The 14171-nt window shown below is 29.5% G+C and overlaps 1 non-coding gene across 1 annotated transcript; it reads right to left on the minus strand.

Annotated features, from left to right (window-relative positions):
* Positions 1-4252: 4252 nt before the first annotated feature.
* On the minus strand, positions 4253-4332 carry LOC141709979 (small nucleolar RNA SNOR75). The gene has a single exon (XR_012570526.1). It is a non-coding gene; the product is annotated as a small nucleolar RNA SNOR75 (small nucleolar RNA).
* Between the last annotated feature and the right edge of the window lie 9839 nt (positions 4333-14171).

Raw genomic sequence — 14171 nt, forward strand, 5'->3', positions numbered from 1 at the left:
TCAAAAGGACATCAAGAATCAATTTCAGTCTTTCACTGAGCAAATGTCAAGGATGGATCTGGCCTCCATTGAAAAGGAAGTGTCAAATATGAAGAGTTCTTTCAAGGCCCTGTTTGATCAAGTTCAAGCTCATATCACAAATTCAAATGATACCAGGGTCAAGCTCAATCAAATGTATACTGCAAGGTATGAGCCTTCATTTCTTCTCAAGGAGGGTTTCAGAAAAGCTGTTGATGAACACTTTGGGTCCTTCTCAGCCAAAACCTCTACTCCTCAAATACAAGAACTTCAAGCTCAAATTTCTTCACTTCAAACTTCCAACTCAGATTTATCTTCACAAGTCAGAGCTCTAACCACGTTGGTTGAGAGTCAACAGCATGATATTCATGCCCTAGTGGAGTCCCATAAGCATTTACAAATGCAGAATACTGTTGCTTTGGGAGCCATTATGGAAAAACTCAACATCCCACTGCCAGCATTGCCTGAAGTTGTAAGACCTGAGATTCCTACTCCCCTACTCATGCCTGTCACCAAGACTAAGGAGGAGATAGATGCAAGGCTAGCACAATCACAATCAAAACTCAAAAGTCAAGTACAAGGTCTAGAACAAGAGAGGCTCCTTATGGCTTCCCAAGGTCCAGGAATGACACAAGAGTTTGACAATTTGTTCACTGGACTAAGGAACTCTCTCAACAATAACTTCTCCACTTACAGAAAGACCTTGGAAAAGACTATCAATTTCATCAGGGTGCTGCAGATCCCAATCAAGGACCAGTTTTTGGAGAAAAGGATAGTGATCAATCTTAATGATTCTGGTGTAAACAGATGTATGCAAGTCAACTTCAATTATCTAATTTCCAGAAGAGCATCTGAGGTGGATATTTTGATTAACAAGGTCAGGATAATCAACAATGAAGAGAAAATGCTACTAGCAGAGTTGAAGAAGGCTCAAGAAGCTGCATTCCCAGAAGCTTATCTACATCCAAGCAAAGGAGTACACTATATCTGCTCTACAACCAAGCAACTGAAATATTTCCAAGTACCCAAAAACTGTGTCATGGGCCAACAGAAGACTGATAATGGTGCTTGAGTCTGAGCTTAAAAGTAAGAAATTGAAGACTAGTGAAGATGAAGCTATGATCAAGATTCTGAGGAGATACATTGATAACCCTGAAGCCAATTTGCCTAAAACTCAAATCAACACAGATGACTTGGGTGATGATGAGCAGAAGAAAGATGATCAAAATCCTTCTAGCTCAAACTCAAGTCAATCTAGCAAGGCAATTGGTGGAAAAGGTGATAGTGAGAAAGAGAAGGAGAATAAAAGTGGATCTGAGACTCAAAGGAGGGGTGGAAGGAGACAAATACAAAAGAATGATACCTCACAACCCCTCCAAACCCTAAATATCCAAATACTAATTGCTAAACCTTCACATTCAACCTCATCAAAAATTGCTCAACCTCAAACCTCTAAGCCTAAATATTTCTACAAGCTCACTGCAAACTCTCTCCTCAAAACTCAAATCACTCACAGCCATACTTCTCTGAAAAGACTCAAAACTGTACCTTCATTCAAGCCACCCCATAAAACACACTTCAAAACAGTTGGAATAGGTCCAAAAGAAGCCAAGGTTAAGAGAAGATTCAGAAGACAAAGAAGACAAAGAAGAAGACAACTGAAAGCTGAATTTCTCAATGATCATGGATTTGGTGAAAAGGCCATCTGGAACAGATATGATCAAGATGATTTCCAACCTCTGAATGTTGTGGATTCAGATGAAGACTACTTCCAACAGCTAGCTGAAAGAATTGTCAGAGTTTGGGTTGTTAACATCAAAGAAGTTAGAATATACTACAGTGATGGGTCCTTTGAAAAGCTTGGAAATAGACTAATGGATTCTCTCTCAATTATTGAACTGAAAACGGTGATAAGCTTGATGAACGGTAAAGATTCAGCCACTAAGGCATGGAGAACAGTATTGGCAGTGTTTGTGGTTAACAGAGAGGATATGAGAGATAAGCATAGAGATTTGCTAGCTGAAAAGAGGAGAAAGTATGAGCATGACATTGATGAGTATATCAGAAGATCAGAAGAGTTGAAGGCAGCAGGCAAGAGCAGAATATCAAAGGATGGAAAATTTCTGAATGTAAAAGTTGGCTCGTTGTCAAGATACATGATATGGATGTTAGCTAGTTATCATAAGCCAGATTTGCTGAAACTAATAGAGGCTCTAACTGACACCCCCATCCTATAAGAATTGGAAATACTTGTACAGATTAAGAACATAATTGAGAAAGGATCAGAAAGCTCAGTCTTTACTTAATTATTGTAAGCTGTCAAATGTTCAATGTACAAGTGTTGTATCAGCTTTTGCATTGTTTTATTCTCATTCTTTAACTTGGGGTTAGTCTTGTTAACAGACATGAATTTGTGATAAGCAATCTTCTCACAAATTGGGGGAGATTGTTGTGCAAGACATGCCTGTATCATAACAAGACTAAGTCATTCTGACAACCTTAAGATTAGTTATAATGTAACCTTAATCTGTAATTTATACTTGTAACACTTAATGTCTGTAAAATGTAAATGGAGCAGACTGGAGTATTTTTCCCTAAACAGTGTCAAGCCTAAGAATTCTATCTGGAAGAAGATCAAGAAGATCATGCCTCAGAAGAATTGTGAAAAAGCTTGGAGTTGAATAATTCTGTTTGGTGAAAAATATTCTAAGTCAAGATCTCTACAAGTCACATAATTAGTGTTATAGAGAAGTCATTCGAGAACTCAGAAAGACCTATCGAGAACTCAGGAATTGTCTATCGAGAACTCAGAAAATGCTATTGGAAATATCGATAAGTCATATACCCATTCGAGAACTCAGAGATATCGACAAGTATACATTCATTAGAGAACTCCGAGTTATCGATAAGCCAAAATCCATTAGAGAACTCTGAGTTATCGATAAACCAAAATTCACTAGAGAATTCAGAGTTGTCGATAAGTCAAGTCAACAATGAAGTTTCAGAGATATCGACAAGGCAACATGCCTATCGAGATGTCGAGTTCTCTACAGCTTAATTGGAGATCTCGAAGTGAAGAAATTTCTCTAAGTACAGAATTGTAGAACAGTTCAATATCCAAGGTTGCAAATCAACAAACAATTCACACAGCTGGATTGACAAGTTTACAAAAAGTAGCTTGAGAGATGTGCAAGATCAATGGCAAGATTAACTGAAAGAGGAAGATTAAAGTAAATACGGGATGCTAAAGATATGCTAAGCCAGAAATGGAAGATTTGTTTTTCTATAAATAGAAATGACAAGTGACAGTTTAGAAAAACTAATAGCATGTTTTTATCCACTGTGTAAACTAGCAGTTAACTGAGTTATAAAGTTAATACTGGTCCTTAGTCAGTTGTAACAATCTAGATAGAAAATCTTGTAATTCTCTCTCGAGAAAGAAGCTAAGTTCTAAAACAAGAACTTAGAGATTTTGTAGCAAAATACTGCTTGATTTTTAATATAAAATTAAGTGAATTTTGAAAATCTTTGTTTTACATATTTGCACAGTTATTTATGTTTAACATCTATTCTACTAAATCATTGATAACAACCAACTGCTAAAGCCAAAGTCGATCAAAAATCAAACATTTAAGCCAAAACACATGCACCCCCTCTGTGTTGTATTCATACCTAACACATATAATATTATACCTAACACATATAATATTAATTATTCCCATAATTATCATTTTTCTAAGACCAACTCTTTTTCTATCATTGCACCGAGGAGATTCATGTTGAAGGGTCTCATAGTTTTTAGGAATAAAAGGGTCTCATCTTGCCTGATCCTGTTCGTCAAAATATAAATCAATTAAGTTTAGAAAATTTATCAAAAATACATAAGTTTAATTTATTTATTTTGCAAAATATGCTGACAAAATCGCCTATGAAGTTCGACAATTAAATAAAATTACATATATTAAAATTTTAAAATCCACCAAAATAATAAACCCCAACAGTTTCTTTTGGACAAGAGTTTTAAATGTTTGAAAAGCAGTCCATAAACAACAAACACCATTAAAAAAACCCTGTTTTTCAACACAGACGTAATTTGCAGAAAGTGTTAATAGATAAAAACTAATCAAAGCATCGAATGTGTGTTAATATCCAAATACAACACAAGTTAATAAAACAACACAATAACAAAATCAATCAAAAACAATGAGAAAATTAGAGGTATGGGGTTGGTATTTTCTCTCAGACAAATGCCTCGATTGTCGTCACGATTTGAATGGAATATCGGACTCGTCATCTGATTATTCATCACTGAGAAAATCCCACCAAAATTAAAAAAAAACACGTACATGTAAAATATTTATCATGTTAAATTTCGATGGGAAAACGTAAAAAAACAAAACTAAAATATGAAAAAATAAGAGAGACGGAGACGATGAACTCTGGCAGCTATAAGATTGTTTTTATAGGCTGCGATTTCTTGTTTAGGGTTTAAGGCTTTACCTTTTCACGTAATTACAAATCTACCCCTCTAGCCTTTTTTTCCTTTTTATCTCAAAATTGCTATTTCTCATTTGACAAACAGGCCTTTATTTTCTTTGCTCATCATCAAGAATCTCAATTTTTTGCTCTAATCTTATATTTATTCAACGATTCCGCTAAAATCCGCGTATAATTAAAATCAGCAATAATTAGGGTTGTACAGTTAATCCGCTCAATCGCACAAATCGTTTGCACTGCTCGCAACCGCACCGCTCTTTGCGGATAACCGCAAAATACGGATTAGATGCGAATCGAAATTACAGGAACCGCATATATGTGGATTGACTGCAGATTTGATTTTTAAATAATCGCAACCGCAACCCGCTATATATATAATCAAACGCATAAACAACCATATATAAGAATTAAAAGATAAAAGAGATATGGGTTTTGGAATATAATATATATCATCAAACGTAGAAACAACCATATATAATTTGCAGTAACCACTTGTACTCTTGTAGTACATTTTATTTTTACAAGTTTCTAAGATTTGATAAATATAATTGTAATGAAATATTTTGTATTTGTCATTTACTGTAACAGCACGCACTTCCAGACTATTAATGGGGCGTTTGGTTCATCTCTGAAAAACGGAATGGAATCGACAAAGGGAAAGGAGGAGAAAGGAAAGTAAAGACCCAGAATTGTTTTACGTGTTTGGTTCAGATTCGGAAACGGAATTAAAATTTACATGATTACATTTATTTTTGATATTTTAATATTAAACAATCTCAATATAGTCAAATATATTTATATTATAACAGTATAATATATTAACATTATAATAAATAAACAAATCTAATTATTTAATAGCACAATTAACTTTTTTAATAAATTAACATATAAATTTATATCAAAATTATTTTTAATTTATAAAAACTAAATTATAAATCATTTTTAATTTTTAAAATTAATTTTGCATACTGATGTATTTCTTTGGTCCAAAATTTAAATTATAATTGAAATAAGAAAATAAAAGTGGGAAAGGGAGTTCAAATAACTAGTGGGAGGTGGGGAATAGAGTTTGAGGAATAAGGGGTAAACCTACAACTAAAAAAGGGGAAAGAGAATGATTGTTTTTACTAAACAAACATCAACAAAGAGAATGACCCCAATTCTTTCTCTTTCCCTTTGTTGAATACCTTGTACCAAACGGCCCCTAAATATAAATACAAAAACTTAAATAAAATATATTATTATTCGATAATTCAAATATATCACGAAGTTCAAAGCAGCGTCAAACTCAATAATCAAAATCATAAAAATAGAGACGCAGCTCCACAAATCCGATAAATAAATGTCTAACAGATAACTCAAATTTATTCAATAAATACGATAAGTCTTTTCCAATAAATTGCATTTAAATCAAATTACATCAAAATCCACGTAGTTCACATCTTTAACTTCCAAGGCCCTAACCTGAAATATGTTAAAACAATGAGCTGCAAAGCCCAGCAAGTAACCATCGTATGACGGTTCCAAAATATTATTTTTCAATAAGTTCAAAAAAATTGAATTTCTAAATCGATTAAATAATCTTAAACAGAACAAAAATATTATATTCCCACAGTTCTAAATTACGGTTGCATTATACCTTGCGACACGGCTCTGTAATTCGATGATTCGATGCGGGCTAGTTTACGCCTTCGTGAAGACAAACTCAACAAGGCATCTATGTGTTCCGGAACGTGCGTAAAACTAATTCTATGTTCTATGTATCACACTAACCAGTGACCGGATTCTATAATTCGATGTATAATCTAAAACCGGGGAAATTTTATAAAACAATCTTTTCTAAATTATATTTTCGATATAACAATTTTTTGAAATTAAGTCGATTAAATATTTAAAAAAAAACAGATTTATTAATATGTGCAACGAAAAGTCACTTATCTCGAAAGAGATTGGACACAAAATATTAACACACGAACAAATCCAATAAAAATTTAAATAGCGGAACACAAATAATTAATTAACTGTGAACAAATTATGTACATATTTAACGAAACAGAAATCATGATAGATCATATAGAAGCTGAACAAAAACTTTATACATGACTCTAATTAGCAGGAAATTAAAAATTGAACATTTATATCATACTAGCATAAATCCCGTGCGATACACGGCTTCCCATTAATATTTTAAATTTTTATTTATTCAGTTATATTATATTTTTTAAATATTTATATAAATATATAATGATTATAAATTTATAATAAAAATAATAGAATAACATGTGATTGTAATTTAGTAGAATAAATAAACTATTTGTAGTAGTTTAACAATTTAATAGTTTAGCAGATATATAACACTATTATTTATATCTTTTAATAATAGGATAAGTTGTATTCGTAGTTTAGTAGGATAAGTAGACTATATTTAGTAGTAATTTAATAATTTAGTAGTTTATTAGATATATAATACTATTTATCTATTTTTATAATAATCAAAATTAGGGAATTATCGTTGAACGAAACCGTTGAACCAAATTATCTCTATTCCGGCTATTATAGTATAAACTAGCGTAAATCCCATGCGATGTACGGGTTACCATTAATATTTTAAATTTTTATTTATCCAGTTATATTATATTTTTAAAATATTTATATAAATATATAATGATTATAAATTTATAATAAAAATAATAGAATAACATGTGATCGTAATTTAGTAGAATAAATAGACTATTTCTAGTAGTTTAACAATTTAAGTTTAACAGATATATAACATTATTATTAATATCTTTTAATAATAGAATAAGTTGTATCGTAGTTTAGTAGGATAAATATACTATATTTAGTAGTAGTTTAATAATTTAGTAGTTTATTAGATTAATAACACTATTTATCTATTTTTGTAATAATCAAAATTAGGGATGCACGGGTTCCCTTTAAATTTTTATTTATCCAATTATATTATATTTTTAAAATATTTATATAAATATATAATGATTATAAATTTATAATAAAAATGATAGAATAACATGTGGTCGTAATTTAGTAGAATAAATAGACTATTGCTAGTAGTTTAACAATTTAGTAGTTTAGCAGATATATAATACTATTATTTATATCTTTTAATAATAGGATAAGTTGTATTTGTAGTTTAGTAGAATAAGTATACTATATTTAGTAGTAGTTTAATAATTTAGTAGTTTATTAGATATATAACACTATTTATCTATTTTTGTAATAATCAAAATTAGGGAATTATCGTTGAACCAAACTGTTGAACCAAATTATCTCTATTCCGGTTATTATAGTATATAAATATAGATTTATTAAACAGAGATGTTAAATTTAAAACAAAACAAATGGGCCTCAAAGCCCATCGATAATTGCACATGGTCCAACTACATGGTACAAACCTTTTTGTTCATTTTCAAACTTCATTTGTCCACCTAACATTAATCTAATTTATACTATTACGTATACTAATATAAATCTCCTGCATTGCACGGGTTTCCATTATTATTTTAAATTTTTATTTATCAAGTTATATTATATTTTTAAAATATTTATATAAATATATAATGATTATAAATTTATAATAAAAATAATAAAATAACATGTGGTCGTAATTTAGTAGAATAAATAGACTATTTATAGTAGTTTAACAATTTAGTAGTTTAGCAGATATGTAACACTATTATTTATATATTTTAATAACAGGATAAGTTGTATTCGTAGTTTAGTAGGATAAGTATACTATATTTAGTAGTAGTTTAATAATTTAGTAGTTTATTAGATAAATAACACTATTTATCTATTTTTGAAATAATCAAAATTAAGGAATTATCGTTGAACCAAACCGTTGGACCAAATTATCTCTATTCCGGCTATTATAATATACTAGCTTACGGCCCGTGCGATGCACGGTTGTTGATTGGTATTTATTTATTTTAATTTTTTTTATAATTACTTTTTAAAATTCAATATAAATAATTAAACAATATATAATGATTATATAGTTATAATTTTAAGTTAGGTTCAAATAGTATAAATAGTATATGATTGCTGAGATCTTATTCGTATATAACAATGTAAATGTTTATTGTTGGTTAGTGAGATTCGAATATGAAAACTTATATGTATCTTTATAAATAATATAAATATTTGTTATTAATGGTATTCGAACATAAGAACTTATATATATATTTATAAATAATAATATAAATATTTGTTGTTGACATGAATTGAACCTGAAAACTTGTGGAGTGTATTTTTTTATTATTTAGATTTAACGGGTCTAATTATTTGATTAAGAAGATCCGACGATCGTGATAGAAATGGATAATCAAAATGAGGGTTTAACCAAACTACAAATTATATCCTATTCCGGCTATCATATTATAGTATAAATATAGGATACATAATCACTAGGCAATTAGTTAAACAAAAGCATGAAATTTGACGCAAAAATTATATTATTAAATAATATAACTAAAACACAAAGCATGAATATCAATTAAGGATGAACTTTATTAACTTTTAATCTACAAAACCATGATACTATATTAGCATGACAAAAAAGTATTAACTAACAAAATCTTAATTAACAATTATTTGTTAGTCTAAACCCATCAATTAAAACATGGCAAACAATACACAAATAATTATTTAATAAACTTAAACTTGGACCACGCAAATCTGATGCACTGAACCTGCTCTCTAGAACCCATATGTTCCCGGATGAATTGAATAATTAAATAATTAAATTATAATCGAGTTTTTATTAAGTGCAAAACCACTAATATAGCATAACATGGTTATAACATAGAATTCAGTTTGCCGCATGTGAGTTGAAGACAAGGCAATAGCAGTTAACATTCTACTTAAATCATGATTGCAGGAAGAAACGAAGTAATAAAAATACGAAGCAGACACATACCTCGCACACCAAAACCTGTACAAGTTTTCTTTTTCTTCATATTTTAATTGGGTTATTATATAAGCATACAAAAACCTACCTTAAACTAGGAAAATAATAAAATTTCATTCTAAAATTTTACAACCTCTCCAAGTAAATTCCTACTATAAATATTCTATACACATAAATATCAAAATTAAAAAGATTTCGATTTTCTAAATTATTCTTATACTTCTTACCATAAATAACAAATCTTATCTCAAATCAAATAACGTGTACCAAAAAATTTCCAGAATATTCTAAACCAGTATTAATCTAATTAAATTAACAAATAATATCTAATAAATAATTAATTAAAAATTTACGAATTTTACATTCTTCCCTCCTTAAAAGAATTTGGTCCCCACATTTATAATAATTAAATAAGTCACTAAAGAAAAGAAATAATACCTTAATTTCGATATTTGTCATTGAGCTGAAATACACGTCATTTACCCATCTTGTTATTTGCTTCCTTTCTTGGTGGCGAATTGTTAGGACATTGAGCAATTCTGTGTCCGACTTTCCCGCAATGAAAACATGCGCCTGTATTTCAACGGCATTCCGTATGTGCATGGTTCCCGCCACACCTAGTGCAGTTTTCTTGATTTCCTTGACCACCAAATTGATCGTACACATGTTGTTTCTTGAATGGTCCCCCTTGAAAAGATTGACCAACAGCATGAGCGAACCATCTCTTATTCTAGCTGTCAGTTGCCTTTTCAGATTCTGCCAAGCCTCTCTCAATCACTAAAGCCTTGTTGAGGACAGCCTCATACGTCTGAAGTTCAAACGATGCCACAGAATTCCTAATGTCACTTCGAAGTCCCTCTTCCAATTTTCGTGCTCGGCTACTCTCATCTGCCACTAAAGTCGGTGCGTACTTCGCAAGCTTTGCAAACTCTGCTTCGTATTCAATGACGGTTCTTCCACCTTGCTCAAGCCGAATGAAGTCCCTCTATTTATGCAAACAAACTGTTCTTGGAAAGTATTTGTCCTCCAAAGCCTTCTTGAACTTTGCCCATGTATACGGTTCAGGATTTTCTTCAACATTTGCCGTCTCATTCTTCCTCTTCTCCATGAGCCACCAGTCGTAAGCGCTTCACTGCAATTGGTACACAACTAAGGTCACCTTCTGCTGCTCATTGCTCCCTAGAAGTCCGAAAGCTTTTTCCATCTCTTGGATTGACATCTTAACGATAGCCGGGTATGTTGCTCCATTCAAAAGTTGGCGGGTTCATACTCACAAATTTCATGTCAATGCCATCACACTACATAACTTTTTGAGAAAAAATTAAAATTCTTATTAGACAGGTCATATCCTCTCCTTTTTATCAAATTCTATTTTTTATTACTTTAACTTCTGAGTGAATAAATTGTTACCTTATACAATTATATAGTTGTAATGTAAATATTGTAGTTACACACACATGTATATATATATATATATATCAATTATTTTGTAATTGTTATGATATATATTTTATAAAATTAAATGAATTTTATACTTTTTTTGGATTTGTTTTCAAAAAATCATAATTCCATTTAATTCAGTTTGACTTCTGTGCTTATCGAGTCAAAAGTATTTGGTTTAATCCGGAAATACTTGGAATGAGTAATGAGATGAAAAATCAAATATATTAAAAAATTAAATTTAAAAACTAATTCATTAGGTCATCTCCAAGTGTCATTTTAACGGCCGTGAAATCAGGATTTTGCATTTTTATGGCGAAAAAAATATAAAAATGTCATCATTACACAATTTTTGTTATAAATAAGTAGAATTGGTGTATCCAATACGAATCGAACCCCTTACCTCCTACTTAAAAATTTCATGTTAGTACCATTATGATATATAATTTTTTTAGTGCAAATTAAAATTTTTATTAAATAAGCAACATCCTCTCATTTTATCCAATTCTATTTTTATTTCCTTGACTTTTGAGTGAGTAAATCGTTGGTTTATATTATTTATGTGAGTCCGTTTTTTAAGTTTTTGTAGTTTTATTCTAAAAATTTCATAAATGCCATCACTTTGTTATTTAAGCAAAAAATGTATTATAATTGTATTGATATCGAGAATCGAACTTGTGATTGAATGTTATATTAAAACCATGGTGCTACAATGAATTTTAATTTTATTTTAAAAGTTTTGTTTAGAAAATTATATTCTATCCTTTTTAATTTTAAATTTTAGTAAATAAAATAATAGTTTATATAATTATTTAACTGCAATTTAAATTTTGTAGTTACACACACATATATATATATCAATTATGTTTTAAAATATATTTTATAAAATTAAACATTTTTTTGAATTTGTTTTCAAAAAATCATAATTCCGTTTTATTCAGTTTGACTTTTGTGCTTGTCTAGTCAAAAGTATCTGATTTAATCCGGGAGTATCTGGAATGAGTACCCGAATCTAAAAAATCAAATATATTAAAATTTTAACTTTAAAAACTAATTCATTAGGCTATATCCGAGCATTTCTCTATTTTAAAATAACTTCATCTTCAAAATTCACTTTTTTTTACTTATATTACCATTTCATCTTTAATAATTCCTTCAAATTTTACTATTAATCTACTTAATCACTATGTACAATAATTAAATATTTTTAAAATGAACAGAGAGTTGGACATGCATGATATATAAATATGTTTTAGGGTTTATTATAAAACCAATAGCTTCACATCTACAGTGTAACTTCAAATTTGGAGTTGCACGGTGCTTTTCTTTATTTATAAAGATAGGATAATTCATCGTTGAAGTTCTGTAACTTCATATATAGAGTAGGAAATGGAGTAATATGGCATACACAGATGTGATTGGAGATACCCTTGGTATAAATATGTATCATATACAAAATTATATATTACTTTTAAAGATGAAACAAATCGAAACAATACGCATTACTCTTATTCTTATCATTATTATATATACACTCCTAGATAATAGAAAAAAATATTAATTATAATTCATTATAGAGGTAAATATGTTAATTTTGTACAAAATTGGGCATATATAGATTACACAGCGAGATCAGTAAGTAAATTTAGTAAAACTCTTAAATAATTAGGAAATTGTGTTGGTTCAGTTTTTTTTACCTTATATTTATTTTAGACTTCTTAATATTTAATCCGAGCAGATACAAGTTTGACCCGAGTTAGACTCAAAATCGGGTTTTTATCTGACTAAAGAAAAACAGCTCGTGAATAAGTTCAATTATGTGTACTCGGTCGATATCTTGGCTAAAACGTTCGAGTTTTAAAACAGTGAATTGGATTAGTCGAATAGTGACACAAAAAAATTAAATTCTAAAATTTTATTTAATATAAATAATATATTAAATGTAGTGCATTTCATTACTTGTTATTAAGTATATTTCTAAAATAAGAAAATTAGTGTTGAAGGTTTAATTAAATTAGACAATATTCATTTTTACACCCTCATTTTGGAAAATTTATTTTTTATCATGATATTTTTTTGAGTGTACTTCATTTGTTATTAGCTTCTAACAGAAAATATAAGTTTTTATTAGTTTTAAAATGCACTCTTATTAATTTACCCGCTTAGTCAACCTAAGTGGTAACAATTAAGAATTGAGATGAATTACTAATAAACCTGTTATCTTTTTTTCACTTTTCATTTTTTCAATCTCGATGAAATAAATATGGATGGGAATTAACGTCGTCCTTCATGACCCCGATCGATCTCGGCCCGTTCGGGTCAGGGATTTCGAGAAGTTTTCGTGGGCAGGCCTAGCAACGAGAAATGTTTTATAAAAATTCGGGGATCGGGCGGAGTCTAGGATTAGTGTCTCCGCGCCCCGTTTCCCCGACTCTGATTATATGTATATATATACATAATAACATATTTATATATTATATTATATTAATTATTATATAAATATTAATAAAATATTATTGTATTTTTAAAATAATCTATAAAATATTATTTAAAAATATTTGTCTGATTTTTTAATTTATCATTTCTTTATAATGTAAATCAATTTTAATATGATTTGATTTTAAAAATATGAGATATTACTAATGTTTTTGTATAATACGAATTAGTAGCTTATTTTTTAAAAACAAAATAAAAATACATGATTTTTATTTTTAAGTATATCCAAAATCCTGCGGGATTCCCCATTGGGGTGCGGAAGTGAGGATCGGAAGGAAATAGAATCTCCGTTCGGGATGCAGGGTGGGTTCAGGGATCAGATAGCACTTTCTGATCCAAAGTGACCCGATGCATATCTCTATAAACAAACTACAAGTATTTTTGTTATAATAGTATAGTTTTAATGTTTTTTGGTAATTAGGTTTTTATGCCTTAAACTAAGTATCTAATATCAAAATTATCGGGGGTGAGCGAGAATCGAACTTTACAACAATAATAAGTTTTCACCACTTAAGTTGTCTATATCTTCGAAAAGGAAAAAAAAAGAAATACAGTGATGACTTTTATGTCATCTTATTTTCATTGCATATTTATTTATTTAAATTTTTATGAAACGTAATTAAATTTATAAAAGTATATCATTCATTATTACGTAACTGCTATATGAATATAAAATAAAGTTGAAATAATCATTTACCGTATTTAAAAATTAATTTCTTATAGGCGCAAGTTCGTTCGAGATAATATTTCGATACAAATACAGACCCGTGCCGCGCACGAGTTTTTATGCTAG

This window comes from Apium graveolens, chromosome 2, assembly GCF_009905375.1.
Source record: "Apium graveolens cultivar Ventura chromosome 2, ASM990537v1, whole genome shotgun sequence".
Lineage (NCBI taxonomy): Eukaryota > Viridiplantae > Streptophyta > Magnoliopsida > Apiales > Apiaceae > Apium > Apium graveolens.